Source organism: Topomyia yanbarensis, chromosome 1 (assembly GCF_030247195.1).
Source record: "Topomyia yanbarensis strain Yona2022 chromosome 1, ASM3024719v1, whole genome shotgun sequence".
In the NCBI taxonomy this organism is placed as follows: domain Eukaryota; kingdom Metazoa; phylum Arthropoda; class Insecta; order Diptera; family Culicidae; genus Topomyia; species Topomyia yanbarensis.
The window spans coordinates 136,872,227-136,888,795 of NC_080670.1; the positions used below are offsets into that span (position 1 = coordinate 136,872,227).

Genomic DNA, 16,569 nt, shown 5'->3' on the forward strand with positions numbered 1-16,569 from the left:
TATAACCTACAGAATAAGGGTGACAGCTTTCACTGACATCCCTTTGGTTTGCAGCAAGCAGGTTTCTCGCATTCTAATGTCAGCATCAGCGCCAGCTCAGCTTCTCGCCACTCTGTAAGCACCCTAAGTTCTTTTAACTTAAATTTAGGTGCTTTTGAGCTGTGCGTCGCTTTCGCACAGTGTTGTCAAAAACAAAACGAGAGATTCGACTCAGTCGAGGTCTTCCGTGCAGTAAGGTACTTTTAAGTTGTTTGGGGTATACTCAAAATTAGTTAAATTCAACTTAAATTTAAGTAAATTAAACTCAAAGTTGAGTTATTATGTTTGCCGTAGTTAAATGGAAACTACCTTCAACACGGTTTACCTAATTTTACCTTCCTGCACGATACCACGAGATTGAGTCAAAAGTACTGAATTTTAGCTAGTTTTTCGGTGGCGTATAGAGCACTCTAGTTCCCAGTGGGACTCATTCCGGAACCGGTTCGGATCTCTGAATGGAGTCAGTATGGATTCCAAATCAAATGCAACAAACAATTCCGACTCAATCGGTTTCAGAATCGGTTGTTGCATTTGAGTTGGAATCCATACTGACTCCATTCAGGATTCCGAATCAAATTGCGAATGGTTTGACCGGGTTAGAGTGCGGCCAAGAGGCCATGACGTATCCAAACGAACATGGAATTTGACGTATACACAATAGAAATACGTCAAATTTCATGTTCTTTTGGATACGTCATGGCCTCTTGGCCACACTCTAATTAGAGTGCTCTACAAGAAGCCTGTTGTCTATTCTCTTACCCACTGAGACGTCCAAAAAATTGTTTCAAAATCGTTCAACACGGGTCCATCGATGGACGTTCGTTGAACAGTTATTTGGACGTTGTCTAAATTGGTCCCACGAACGTCCTTCATTGGACGATTTTGAAACCAACCGTTCTTAGAGGGTAGGTTAAGGCTAGAAAATGAGTCATGGGATTCGTGTCGGGATTTGATCAGGGAAAATTTTCCACCGAGATCTCTCCAAACTGTCAAACTGCTGCTTTCTTAAAAATACAAACAGTATCAAACTTGCAGCGAATTGCAAACCTTATAAAAATACTATTTTTCCCATCGGAAAGAATTCATGTTGAATTGTTCCCGGCCGGATTTCCGTGTGGAAAGTTTACACTTCAGGAAAACTGTTATTTTTGTGTAGACTTCCCGTCACGGGATTTGAAATCCTTAGCTCCATTTAAAATACACATGAATCCAAATCAGGGTTGTTAATCGATAATTAATCGTCATCGTCGATAACGTTAACCACCCGTCAACTAGAGCACTCTAGTTAGAGTGTAGCCAAGAGGCCATGACGTATCCAAACGAACATGAAATTTGACGTATTTCTATTGTGTATACGTATTGTGTATGTTTTGTAACCATATTCTTCAACTCGTAATCCGGGTCGTCAAACGGTGGGATAACAAAATTCTCACAAGTTTCCTATCTCATGCCTCAACGCGAGTCTAAGTCTATTGATGACATTTGGTCCTTAGACCGGCGACGACTGGGTGCTATCAGCCTTCTGCCGATAGTAGCAGAATGAGAGGGTGCGAACAGATCTAGTCGAGAAAACATTGCCGTAAAAATGAATAGTTGATCGGAAATTAGCCCCAATACGACTAATCTGACTAGTATCTATGATCACGGGTCAATATGTATTTCAAATTCGCCGTCTGTTTTTATGAACCTAATTTCAAGCTCCGTTATTGTTAACAAGCCCGTGCATCAAGTTAACAATCCTTTCAGTGTTCGTTATTATCGCTCGTATACTTGTATTCCACAAACAATCCGATATGGAAAATAAGAAATACTTTCCTTGATTTATAACATCTCGCGCTACTTTTGCCTGTATAATGTGTTATCACTCGGTAGTTTTCAAGCCAATAAATATATCGTAGAGAAGAAGTAGCGAATTCTGTCCAAATACTGTTGCAATACATAGTGATCCGGCCCACTACGCAGATAAGATTAGCTTTTTCTAGGCAATACTGCCACGGTCGGATGTGTGGAGTTCAAATTGCTTTTGTTTAGGGAACATAGTATACTCTCGGTAGCCGGCTGCCCAGAGTTTAAAAAAGAACCAAAAACTAAACAAGATCTTCTCTTTTTCGAGTGATCGTGCACTCGAAGACTAACTAAACAACTACCTAATAAAATATGCTTTACAGGTCGCATCGCTTGCTTGGAGCGAATCCTAGACCTGATACCCTTCCAAACTACCAACTCCGCGACACCTATGGAAGAGTCTGATGAATCGTCGTCCTTCCGTTAAGTAGGTGGAGCATCAACACTTCCTGTCTACCTTCTCCTTTATCCTTCCTCGTCAACGATGGAGATGGGGGCGGCCGGCAATGATGACTATCATGCTGTTGAGGTATTAATATGGGTCGGATTGATATGAATTCCTACTTACCATTCCCTACGCAACTCTTATTAGATAATCAGCATGATGAAGTCAGTGTGCAATGCGCCAAAATCATCGTCACAACGCAACGCAACGCATACTCTTCAACTCGTAATCCAGAACAAGATGTCGGTTGAAAATGAAATTCAATAGCAACCTATGGGAATATTATACCTTTCATTTGAATCTTAGTTTGTAAAAATCGGTTCTTCCATCTCCGAGAAACCGATTGGACATTTTGTTAACAAATCCGCACCTACACACATACATACATACATACACACATGGGGGTAGCAGGGACAGGAAGGACAGGAGTCTAGGGGCCTAACGAAGCCCCCCCCACGGTCCTACTGCGAGTTGGGGAGCTTTGCTAGGATATGGTGGGGCTAAGATTGGCCTCTTCTAAACCTCTAAAAAAAGCCATTACTCCGAAAGCAGCTCTGACGAAGCGAGTCTGTGCCGCTTCTGCTAAGATCCTAAGATTCCAATAATCTAAGATCTAGGCAATAAAAGCACTCCAGCCCAACCGGAGTGCCAACCGGCACATCAGGATCGACGCCAGTAACATCCTGATTATGGTACACTGGCCATGGCGAACGTCAACGGACAGGACACGGATAACGAATAGGACTTTGGGCTGACAGGCGTGCTGTTCTACTCCCTGAGTAAGGAAGGATGACACCGACTTGAAATGGCGAGTGGGCTAACAGCATGGCTGCCTCCGTCCCCACAAAACCCTGGCAGGTCTCCGGGTACGTTCGAAACTCGCCATCATTTGGTTGGTGGTACTAGGTTCGGTTGAGGCATTCCCGAATTATGCCGATCCGGCTCTGAACACTACTCCCCATGAAAGATAGTGTCAACCCTTGCATGACCTTACTGCTGCTTTTTGGCAGCATAGATAATCATGGGATCGCGAGAGGCGACTATGTGCAGCGAGTGGAGATGCCCGTGCATCAGGTTAACAATCCTTTCAGTGTTCGTTATTATCGCTCGTATACTTGTATTCCACAAACAATCCAATATGGAAAATAAGAAATACTTTCCTTGATTTATAACAGTGGACCCAATAAAATGGAGAGAAAACAAGCAACCGATATAAATGGAGCAGGCACAGTGAATTCGTTTGCCAGAGGTGGGTTGGTGAGGTCACCACCACCAATAGTAGCTGAAGTCATCCAGCAAGAGCAGGAGGAGGGGAAGCCGAAGCAACAGCAACAGCAGCAACAAAAACAGCCGGAGCAGAGCGGAATGAGCTACACCCCACAAACGCCAAAGGTAGTGGTAGCGAGGCACTTGGTGGAGGAGCTCCACAAGTTCGTGGACACGAGAAACAGTGTCCACAACGACACTAAGGAGATGGTCATCAAAATCCGGAAGGTGCTACTGTCTGCCGTGAAAGAGTACGATACGGCAACGCAGATGGCAGATTCAGCTGAGCGAGCATCGGCGTCGGCTAAGGCCACTATCCTCCTAGCCCCTCCGAAACAGGGTAAGGAGAGGCAGATTGGAGTGAAGAACATGCCAGTTCCCATAACTCCAAAGAGGACAAGATCCTCGCCAGGAGACGAAAGACCAGGCGGGTCAAAGAGGCAGACGCTCGAGGACGCTGTTGCTGCCGAAGGAGAGGACGCCACCTTACAGGGTGAAAGCTGGAGTACCGTTGTAGGTCGGAAGGAGAAACGCGGGAAACATCAAAAAAGGAAGGAGGAGCGAAAAGGGGAGCAGAAGAGGAAATCAGAACCCTCGGCTCGCCAGAAGGGGCCTAAGGGAGAAGCCGTGCTCGTCAAAGCAAATGACGAGACTACGTACGCAGCAATGCTCAAAAAGGTCAGAGAGGACCCGGAGCTGAAAGATTTGGGGGAAAACGTGTTAAGAGTCAGGCGTACCCAAAAAAATGAGATGCTCCTCGAGCTTAAGAATACTACGACTAGTAGCTCTGCCTTGCAGGAGAGTATAACTAAATCAATGGGTGGAAAGGCAGAAGTTAAAGCCTTAAGCCCGGAGATGGTAATTGTGTGCAAGGACCTCGACGAAATAACGACGGAAGACGAGCTGAGAGGTGCTATGAAGCAGCAGTGCAAACTGGGTGAGGTGCGCATGACGATCCGGTTATGGAAGGGATACGGAGGAACGCAGACAGCGATGATTCGGTTACCGGTAACCGCTGCAGACAAGGCGCTGGAGGTAGGTAAAGTTACAGTTGGATGGTCGAGATGCCTACTGAGCGCCGCCCCACGAGTAAATAAACAAACGGAGAAATGCTTCAAATGTTTAGGCTTTGGACATTTAGCAGGGGCTTGCAAAAGCCCGGACAGATCCGGGATGTGCTGGAAATGCGGAGAGACGGGCCATCTTGCGAGAGACTGCACGCAGAGGCCGAAGTGCTTGCTTTGCACCGCAGCGGAAGGAAACGACCATCAGACGGGTGGCTTTAAATGCCCAGCCTACAAGAAGGCGACTGCAGGCCCACGGTGATGGAGGTGACCCAGATAAACCTGAATCACTGTGATACCGCACAGCAACTCTTGTGGCAGTCTACGACAGAAACTATGTGCGATGTCGCTTTGATCGCAGAGCCTTATCAAGTCCCCCCTAATAACGGTAACTGGGTGGCGGATAGATCAGGAACCGCAGCGATACAAGTAATGGGAAGATTCCCCATCCAAGAAGTGGTAGAACGTTCATACGAGGGTTTCGTGATAGCCACAATCAACGGCATCTTCGTATGTAGCTGCTACGCTCCCCCAAGGTGGACAGTAGAGCAGTTCAGCCTAATGCTGGAGCAGTTGATCGATCGGAAGCCGGTAGTCATTGGTGGTGACTTCAAAGCCTGGGCTGAGGAATGGGGCAGTAGAGTAACCAACACAAGAGGGTGTATCCTGCAGGAAGCTAGACGTACGATTGTGCAATGAAGGCTCTGTTAGCACATTTCGGAGAGACGGGAGGGAGTCTATCATCGACGTCACATTCTGTAGTCCCTCATTGACGGTGAACATGAATTGGAGAGTATGCGAAACGTATACGCATAGTGACCACCAGGAGATTCGCTACCGTATCGGTCAACGGAACCCCGCGGCAGTACAGAGAAGGGTGACCGGCGAACGAAAGTGGAAGACGAAAGCCTTCAACAAAGACCTCTTTGTTGAGGCACTTCGGCCGAACGGCGGGACCGAGAACATGGATGCGGCTGACCTAACAAGAAGGATTGTGGCGGCTTGTGACGCCACAATGCACAGTGATGCCGCGATGGCAAAAACCCCCAAAAAGTTTTTATTTAATTCATATGCCATATTATTTTTTCCCAATTCTACGGCACTTCAGGCATCATACTTCCAATTTTCTTGATTATCGTATGACAAATAAGCTCTCCAGAGCATTTTGAACTAGGGGTGTTGAAAGATGTTTTTCATTCCTTTCATGGAAAACATATGGCGCTATAATGCAATAATACAACTAGGTTTTTAAATAGGAAGGAAAAGGCAGAAACGGATCACTCCAACTTTAATTTGTGGCAATTTTTGTGTACTTTAAGGAAATCTTAGTGCGATCTTGCGCAAATCTGCGACAAAAGAGTTATGATTAATTTGTTCACCGTTGACTGTAGAAACTACGCAAGGGCTAGGTATCAAGTGGTATGAAGTTGATAATCGCAAAAAAATTTTTTTTTTGATTTCCAGAAAATAATCCAAGCTGATCTCAAATTTTGATGTCTTATTTTGATTATTAAGAACTATTGTGAAATAAACCGTCCAATGTTAAAAGTGATATTTTGATCATTTCGCACTTGGCCCATAACAGTACTTCTCACATTAACCAGGCCAACTAACGAATAAAATGGGTTTTTTGTATCGACAATAGGGCATTGCAAAAAAAACTTTTTTTTGAATTCTCAAAGGCCCCCCTCTCATATTGTGACAACTGTCAAAGTAAGCTCAGATGCCAAATTTCACATCATTTGGACAATTTTAGACCCCCGCCCACTTCGCTTGAAATTTTTTAAAATTGGTACTATGGGAAAATATGGAGGAAAAATACATTAAATGCTATAACTTTCGAAGTAGCAATCAGAAAATTACAGTTTATACCTCTTTTGAAAGGAAATAATCTAATTTTAATTTTCTATTTGAATGAAGAGATATTTGTTTCTTGAAAAATACGGGAAAGTGGGGTACTGGCTCATTTTGACCCCAAAATCCCCTATTTTTAATGATTTTTCTGCTCCGTGATGCAAATCATACATATTTTGTAGTTTTTCTAATGTGAAAAAATCTCAGAAATCGAACGGAACCATTTTGACCTTAGTTCGAATACGAGAAGTTGGGGTTATAGGGCTTTTTGTCAGTCATATTAAATTTTATCATTTTCTCATGCATATATCTCTATTATTCTTCAATCAATTTTCATAAAATGTAACTTATTGAACGTGTAAAATTCTGAGGAATAAAACAAAAATAAAAACGTTAAAGGTAAAATTCAGAAACATCAAACTTTTTGATATTTACTCTACAAATCTAATTTTTTTCATTATTTGTCATAATACCTCAACTTCCCCTATTTTTCCAGGAATGGAACTTTTCTCATGTGATCCCTAAGCATATTTTACACTAAAAGTAGTAAATTAAATAAGAATTTTGTTGTTAAATGGAGTTAATATGTGCGATTTTATGATAAAAATGTGAAATCGACACTATATGTCAGATAATTTGATGTTCCTGAATTTTACCGGTAACGAATCTATTTTTGTTATAATCCTAAGGATAATTTTGTTATAATCCTAAGGATTCCACGTTCAACAAGGTATAGTTTATGAAAATTGAGTGAAGAATAATAGAGATATATTCACGAGAAAATGATGAAGGTTAGTATTAATGTCAAAAGGCCATTTAACCCCATCTTCTCGTATTCGGACTAAGGTCAAAAGGGTTCCGTTAGATTTCTGAGATTTTTTTACATTAGAAAAACTACAAAATATGTATGATTTTCATCACGGAGCAGAAAAATCATTAAAAATAGGGGATTTTGGGGTCAAAATGACCCAGTACCCCACTTTCTCGTATTTTTCTAGAAACAAATATATCTCCATTCAAATACCAAGATTATTTCCTTCCAAAAGAGGTATAAATTTTAATTTTCTGATTGCTACTTCAAAAGTTATAGCATTTAATGTATTTTTCCTCCATATTTTCCCATAGAACCAATTTCAAAAAATTTCAAGCGAAGTGGGCGGGGATCTAAAATTGTCCAAATGATGTGAAATTTGGCATCTGAGCTTACTTTGACATTTGTCACAATATGAGAGGGGGGGCCTTTGAGAATTCAAAAAAAAGTTTTTTTTTGCAATGCCCTAATCGACAATGTTCAATTTATATTAAACCTTATTAATATGTTGGTTTCCACCCTAGAATCTTTTTTTTCGTTCAAATGTTTTTTTTCAGACATAGTTTTTAAAATGGCGTATCAAAACAATTTAAGAACATTGTGAATTATAAAAGAAAGTTTGATCGAAATGACGAATGAGTAAATATCATTGCATAGTAAGTGGTAATTATTGACAAAATACACCGAAAAAAACACCATTTATTGCACCTAGCAGTGAGAATGAATGAAGTGAATAAAATGAACAATAAAATGTAATGAATTACATGAATATAATGAACGAAATAAAAGAATAGAATAAAATAAATAAATTGTATTAAATGAATAAAATGAACAAATTCTGGTTGGGCGATCTCAAATTTTTTTTTTGTTTTACATATTTGTAATCTATACCTATATAATATCTATAAATGTATGGAATATCTATCACCCTGGCAAAACCGAATAAATCGTAAGTTTCAATAATAATATTCTATTTAAGCTTTTATTTTATTATGCGTTTTCTATAAAGTCGTGTTTTTGTTTTTGTAGGCATGTTCCGTTCTAAAATTTTTAGTATATCGTGTGTTTACGAGTTTTGATTTAAAAAGTGTTACTATGGCCAGACAGAGGCTATTTGGGATTCTAGGTAAAGCTATTTAGGATTCTAGGTAAAAGAAACAGTTAATTTTTTTGATCAGCGAAATAAAAAAAAACCGCAATAAATACATCCTGGAAAACGATGCTCGAAATTCGACCTCACGGCTAGAAGACAGGGAAATGAATAGCATATAAATATAAGGAGTAGAACCAACCAAATGAATTTAGGGACGATCCATAAATGACGTAGCATTTTTTGAGTGATTTTAAAAACCCTCCTCCCCCATCGTAGCATTTCGTCACAAACCTCTAAATACCCCCCTTGGTAATTACGTAGCTTGACGGTAATTCTCCCCCCCCCCCCTTGTCACAGTAAAATTTAAAAAAAAATAGAAAACGATGTTAGTTATTCCCCTTTAAAAAAGCTACGTAGCATGACATGACCCCCTACCCCCCTGTCGTCACACATCATCACAAAATACAATACTCCCCCTTCCCCCATATAATGCTACGTCATTTATGGATGATCCCTTATGAATAAAATTTATATAACAAATAAAATGAATTAATCGAATAAAATAATTAAAGTAAAAAGAACTAATGATATGAATTAAGCAAATAAAATTAGCAATATGAACAAAATGAATAATATGAGGAAATTTAATAAAATTAATTAAATAAAACAAGGAAATTACATCAAAATAAATTAAAAAGAATAACACAAATAAATAAAATGATGGAAAAAATTAAAGAACAATTTAAATAAACAATGAAAAAAATAAACAAAATGATTAAAATGAATTCATAAGTGATAGGAATAAAAATGATTACATGAATAAATTTCATAAAAACCAATAAATTTAAACATCATATAAAATTTCTGTTCTTGATCAAACGATTCAAATTAATAAAATAATAAAAAATAACTTTTTCCTGGATTCGAGAACGTTTTTAGTAAAAAACGCTGTTTTAAGCTCTAAAAATTGTATTAAAAAATTCTTATCCATGAAACAAAAATTTATGAATGAAAAAAGAATCGTTAAGGTACGCGAAAAATTTATTACGATCAACTGAAAAAATAAGAAAATTGATTCAGTAGTTTTTCGACAATCGTGATCGCGAAAAAACCATTTTTAGTAAAACTACATTTCGAGATAATCGAGTTTAAAATTTCAAATTACCACTGCTCTTGGCAGACGAAGCGCGCTTGGAAGCACTGTAACTTTCGATCTATTTCTCGGATCTCTATAAAAATATGGGAAAACATTCTCAAGGAGTTGTACTTTCAGATAAAGTAATAAAAAAAATTCGATCTTATGAAAAATGAAAAAGTACTTAACCCCTGAATAAAAATATGCTTTGTTGCTAAATTAAACAACATCTTCTCACAAACCAAGTTTTATTGGAGTCTGAGATGATTATGGCTTTCATTGATTTAGTTTTAGATAAAAATATACTGAAGAAAAAAATCAGTTTGGTCAAGGAAAAGTTTTTTTATTAACTTTTTTCCTTAAAAGTGACAAACTTGAATTTTTGACGGTAAGTAGGGAATATAATTACCTATCTTGGAACAAAATTTCATCCAAATCAAAAATGGGTTTTTATTTGCAAACCGACTTTAAATTTTTAAAATCGATTTTTTCAGTGTAGGAGCCAATGAAGATTTTTTTCAATCTTTTTATTTCTTATTTGACTAATTTTGTGAAAATCACTTGTTTAACATTTTTTTGTAGGACTTGTCATTTTTAGACTATAGCCATTTGAAAAAAATGGTAAAAAAAGTTTTTTCAAAATACAGTCTAGATCATTTTTGGAAAAACAAAGTATGCAAAGTGGCTTTTTGTGACAGTCTTTATGTACAGAAAATTTAATTAAAATCTGAGAGGGTGCTGCCAACTCTGAATACGATTTAGCGCAAAATTCGTCTTTTTGAAAGTTTGTTTACAAGTTTTTGGAAAAGTGGTTACATAAAGTACCAAAAAGCCTGCCGGTACTTCCATTCCATTCTTTCCACATTCTTATTTTTATTTTACTTTATAATTTCATAGTTTGTTTATAATTTAATCATTTAAACTTGTCATTTACAAAAATAGCTCAATTATGTGTTTAATCCTAAACTAGCATATTTCTATTTGTTATTCCTATACAATAATTGAATCCAGAGGGAAATATCAATCGCATGAATGGCAGTCACATTGTCCTTTCATTAAGTACATTTCGGCACTTTTTGGGTAACACTATTAGGAGTCTGTACAGAAATGGGATTAATACGAAATAATTTATCAAATTCATTATTTTTCTATTATTCAAAAGTGCTTGAAATGCTTGTGTGTACACGAATTTATCACAAAGAAAACGGTTAGTGATATAGGGATACTTTATTCAGAAACATTATGTTGTATTAAAATATTGTGCAAACTTATTTTTGGAGACTTTAATAAATATTGCGATAAATTTGGAAGTCTATTCAAGGTAGAGAATTAATGTCTTCAAAAAAGATTGTTTAGATTGTAACTTTGCTGAGAATGAAAATTTTCTATTAACATTTTTACAGTCGGTAGTTTTGTTGAGTTTTTTTATGATTACTGACCGCTGAGAATTACGATTAATGCAATCAAAATTCGACATTTATATGAGCCAAAACGCAGACTGTTGCATTACAGTCAGATGATCATTTCATCAAAAATTGCTCGATAAATACATACTTTTACTATTTTACCTTAAGGATTTATATATGTTGTGCTTGGCCAAAAACCGAAAATAAATTTCATATATTTGTGAGTATCATATCCTCAATAGCGTTTGGTGAACTTTTCATGGCGAACTGAGCACTCTGAAGTTCATGGGGTATACATGGGTGCAAGCTATATCACAGTGTATTTCCGGAGACCTGTTTCAAACTTTAAGTATTGTTGTGCCGTGTTTCAAATCAACGGGATCAAACAAATAATAGTCTTCTGTGCTCTATGTTCGGGTACGTTTTCATTGAAATGTGAATAAATTACACAACGTGATTATCTCGAGGCGACTTTTCGAAAAGTGACCGCGTGATGACTAGAATATTCTAAATACCGCTGAACCAATCGATCTGAAATTTTCAGAGACTGTTTATAATTACACAATTTCAATTTTAACCATTTACACTTGTCCAAATATGAAAGCTCCCAAAAACAGTTTTTTAAGAAAAGTCGTCATCATTCTCGAAAAAAAAAATATCTTCGCCAAATCCGTTTTTCGCCAAATCCCCATTTTTATGGTTGGTAACGGTGTGATAAGGTGTAGGTATCAAGAATATTACTATAATCTTTTATTAATTTTTAAAGCTTAGCCTAAGCTGATCTCGAATTTCAATAGTTTTTTTATTGCTTGGAACAGTTTTGAAATATGGCAAATGTTAAAAGTGATGGTTTCGATAATTTTGAATATGGTACACAATTATTCTTATTTCGCGTTTTAACTAGGGCAAATAGCCAAATAAAACTAATTTTTGTGACAATAATGTTCAATATATAATGAATTTCTTGAATATCTTGAATATCTTGATTTATACCCTGTAATATCTTTTCGTCAAAATATATTAATAGTTTAATTGCTTTGAAGTCTGTACGAGGTAAAGTACCTTCAAAAAAGTTTCTTATGAAAAAATATTTTTTGTGGGACAACAAGTTATCGCAGGGTTCTGCAAAATTAAAATATCTGCATTTATTGAAAATTGGGGTTCCTATTTTCTGCAACCAACCAGTTTGAAGTTATTCACTGATTGTTTGAAAAAAAAATCATATATATTTCGATTTTATTAATTTTTCCATTAGATTTACAAAGAAGTTACGGTTAGTTAATAATATCGGGTTTTACTGTACTGCATTAATATTTATGAAAGATTGATTCCTAATTATTCAAAAAAATTCCACAGCTATTTGTTTTGGTGAGTTTCGTATCGTTATCGACTACCGGAATTAAAATTTCTGATTGCCACAGATAGCGATTATTGCATCGAAAATGCAACATCCATTTTCATAAAGAGAGCATGCGTTTAATTGTTTGCTCATTCAGCATGATTAAAATCATACATTTCTCGAATAAGATTATGTTGGAAATCGATTCAGAGACCTGAAATCATGGAAAAAAGTTATCAAATAAATGTTTTTGTACACCTTTTGGGTTACTGCCAACTTCTGTATGGAGTGGAATCACTGTGCAATGCCGCGAAAATTGGAACCACGCAACAAACAGCGTCCAGCTTACTGGTGGAACGAGACGCTTAATACGTTACGCGCTGCTTGTCTCAGAGCCAGAAGGCGGGCCCAAAGAGCAAGGTCCGAACCAGATAGAGAAGAGCGTAAGGCAGCGTTTTGGGAAGCTAGGGCCGCTTTAAAACGGGAGACCAGACTTAGCAAGTCAGAGTGCCACAAGGAGCTATGCCGAGAAGTAGACGCCAATCCCTGGGGTGACGCATACCGAGTCGTGATGGCGAAAATGAAGGGTCCGACGACGCCAGCCGAAATCTGTCCGAGCAAGCTGAAGATAATAGTCGAGGGTCTTTTCCCGAAGCACGATCCAACCATATGGCCACCGACACCGTACGGCGAAGAAGAAGGAACAAGCACGGATCGGCAAGTGACTAACGACGAGCTAGCAGAAGCATCGAAGCGCCTAAAATCAAAGAAAGCCCCTGATCCGGATGGAATACCAAACGTGGTTCTGAAAGCTGCGATCCTGGCATATCCGGACATGTTCAGGATAGTGATGCAGAAGTGCCTAAATGAAGGCAACTTCCCCGAAATGTGGAAGGTCCAGAAGCTGGTGTTGCTGCCGAAGCCAGGGAAGCCACCTGGCGACCCGACTTCGTACAGGCCCATATGCCTGCTGGATACACTCGGAAAACTCCTGGAAAGGATCATTCTTAACAGGTTGACGAAATTCACGGAAGGTGAGCGCGGACTGTCCAAGATGCAGTTCGCTTTCCGCAAAGGAGCATCGACAGTGGATGCAATTCGGATAGTGCTCGAGAGTGCTGAGAAGTCATCTAAACAGAAGCGAAGAGGAGATCGATACTGCGCTGTGGTCACGATAGATGTGAAGAACGCGTTCAACAGTGCCAGCTGGGAAGCCATCGCTGCAGCGATGCATAGAACGAGGGTTCCCGACTATCTATGCCAGATCATGAAGAGATACTTTCAGAGCAGAGTGCTGCCGTACGAGACGAGCGAAGGACAGCAGTCATTGCGTGTCACAGCGGGCGTTCCTCAGGGCTCCATTCTTGGTCCAACCTTTTGGAACGGGATGTACGATGGGGTCTTAACGCAGCAGCTGTCTAGGAAAGTGAAAATCGTAGGTTTTGCGGACGACGTGTCACTAACGGTGATGGGTGAGATACTCGAAGAAGTGGAGGTGTCGGTGATGGAGACAATAGACGCGATCGAGAACTGGATGAACGGGGTCAAACTGCAAATAGCTCACCACAAGACGGAGGTGTTGCTGGTCAGCAACTGCAGATCGGTTCAACGGATGCAGATCGACGTCGGAGGGCACGTGATTGCATCGAAACGTGCATTGAAGCAATTGGGAGTTATAATCGACGACCGGTTGAGCTTCAACAACCACGTTGATTACGCCTGTGAAAAGTCGGCGAAGGCAACGAACGCAATAGCGAGAATCATGCCAAACGTCGGCGGTCCGAGAAGCAGCACGAGACGTCTGCTATCTACTGTTTCGTCATCGATACTCCGATATGGGGTTCCTGCCTGGAGTGTTGCGCTGAAAACCAAGCGGAACCGTGAAAAGCTAAACCGGACATTCCGACTGATGGCCGTACGAGTCGCGAGTGCCTACTGATCAATATCGTCGGAGGCAGTATGCGTTATCGCCGGGATGATCCCCATCTGCATTACCCTGGCGGAGGACGTGGAATGCTATCAGCGGAGAAATGCACGTAACGCTAGGAGACTGGTTCGAGCGGACTCGTTGGCTAAATGGCAACAGGAGTGGGACAACGCGGAGAAAGGAAGGTGGACCCACCGACTCATCCCAAATGTATCGGCCTGGGTACATAGGAAGCATGGAGAGGTGAACTTCCATTTGACGCAGTTTTTGTCCGGGCACGGATGCTTCCGGAAGTACCTGCATCGGTTTGGACATGCTTCGTCACCCCTTTGCCCGAAGTGTGCGACTGAGCAGGAGACACCGGAACACGTGGTCTTCGAATGCCCTAGATACGAAGAAGTTCGTAGGGGTATACCTGGTATGACAGTGGACAATATCGTCGAAGAGATGTGCCGTGATGAACATACCTGGGACGCTGTCAACAGAGTGGTCTCGAGCATACTCTCCGAGCTGCAGAGGAAGTGGCGAAGAGACCAGCAAGAAGCCGCAAATCGGGTTTCGAGAGAAATTCTACCGCCTGGGAACTCTTCAACTGTGTAAACTAGGTCCACCGCCGGGGACCAGTTGAGTAGTACGTGAAGTAGCACCGAGTTGGGTCGTCGGGGCGCCTGGGAACCGAACGTCAAGCTTCACCGGAATCGCTGAACCGACCTCGACATCCTACCGGGTAGCTCGTGAGTAGGCTAGATCCACCGCCGGGAATTAGACCGAGTAGACCGCGTCGCAGAGCTAGCAGTGGGTCGTTGGGGCGCTGGTGAACCGGAAGCTACGCTCCAACCGAATTCGCCGGATAGACCTCAGCACCTACTGTATGGCCCGTTGAGTAGGCTAGATCCACCGCCGGGGACTAGATCGAGTAGATCGGGACGACGCGGAGAGCTAAATGGCTCACCAAAACGAACATCGGAATCAGGAGAAATCTACCGCTCGGTTGCAGGAGAATAGGCTAGATCCATTGTTGGGGACTAGACTGAGTAGTTCGCGAACAAGTGAGGGCGGGAGCTGAATGGCTTATCGGGAAAGTAGAGCGAAACGGAACGAGAGGAAGCCAAAGGGCTCAAGAAATTGTGGTGCTAAAACAAAAGAAGAATCGGTATCCTTCGCTGGGGAACTCTCCGTCGGCGTAAGCTAGATCCACCGCCGGGGACTAGACTGAGTAGACCGCGACGAAATACCACCAGTCGCAGGTCGTCGGGGCATCAGCGAACCGGACGCCCTGCGCCACCGGAATCGCCGAACTGACCTCGATATCTGGTTGGTTGGCTCGGTTTCGGGAGAACTTCTCTCGCCGGGGAATTCTCCGTCGGAGTAGGTTAGGTCCATCGTCGGGGACTAGACCGAGTAGTTCGCAAACAAGTCTGGTGCTCAATGAGTAAACGGCGCTGAATGGTGCGAGAAGGGAGTTGCGGTGCTAACTGGCACAAGGGAGCCGAAGGGGTCGGTGAATTAGACAGTCTGAAGTTTTTAGCGGGTCGGGTGATGGCAGCCCAAACCCGTTCCCTGAGACATTAGGGTTTTTGTACATTTTTCCTCACTCAGGGTTTTCATGAAAATTTCTTCACTGCTCTCTAAAAACTAGGAGTGGGTAATGTCCGGGACATAACCGCGGTGTTGACGTAGGACTAAACTTGGGCATATCATATGACATTCATGGATAATTTGAACCAATGCACTTTTTGAATGAATGTTTACGGAAATTTCATGTCGAATGAGATTGCCACATTCACTGATTTTCTAGGACTTGCAAAAACCTTCGGATTTGTAGATTAATTTGATAAACATTTGCTTATATGAATCACTGGTACATGTACAGAAGAATTGACAGGCGCAAACTCAATCCAAGTTATTAAATGGAACTTTCTAATTCAATTCTTTCTCCATTATGTTTTCATCCTAAAAAGAACGGTTTGCAGATAACTATTTTGGTGATACCAGACGAGAATCCTTTCTAACGATTCGAACCTTGCCCGAACTCGCTTCTGCTGCGTACATACACGAACATTCCCCTTTCGCAGCTCACATCGAATGAGCATTGTATATCGCAATGCGATCTCTTTTATAAACTTCTTAGTGCAGATGGAAGTCCATCCTTTTGTGCGACAAATGGAAATATTTTCATCATTCTTTTTGGTGTGGCTTTCGCTTAGTAGCAGGGTTGCCACATTAACTAATGTTCTAGTAAGATTTGCGAAAACCTACGGGTTTGTAGATTAATTCGATAAACATTGGTTTATATGTGTCACTGGTAAAGTACAGCAGACTTGACAGGCGCAAACTCAATCCAA

At 40.7% G+C, this 16,569-nt stretch overlaps 1 protein-coding gene across 3 annotated transcripts in view; it reads left to right on the forward strand.

Annotated features, from left to right (window-relative positions):
* LOC131691769 (endoribonuclease LACTB2) overlaps window positions 1-16,569 on the forward strand; it is a 395,704-nt gene that overhangs the window by 2,626 nt on the left and 376,509 nt on the right. The gene's annotated exons all lie outside the window — the stretch shown is intronic.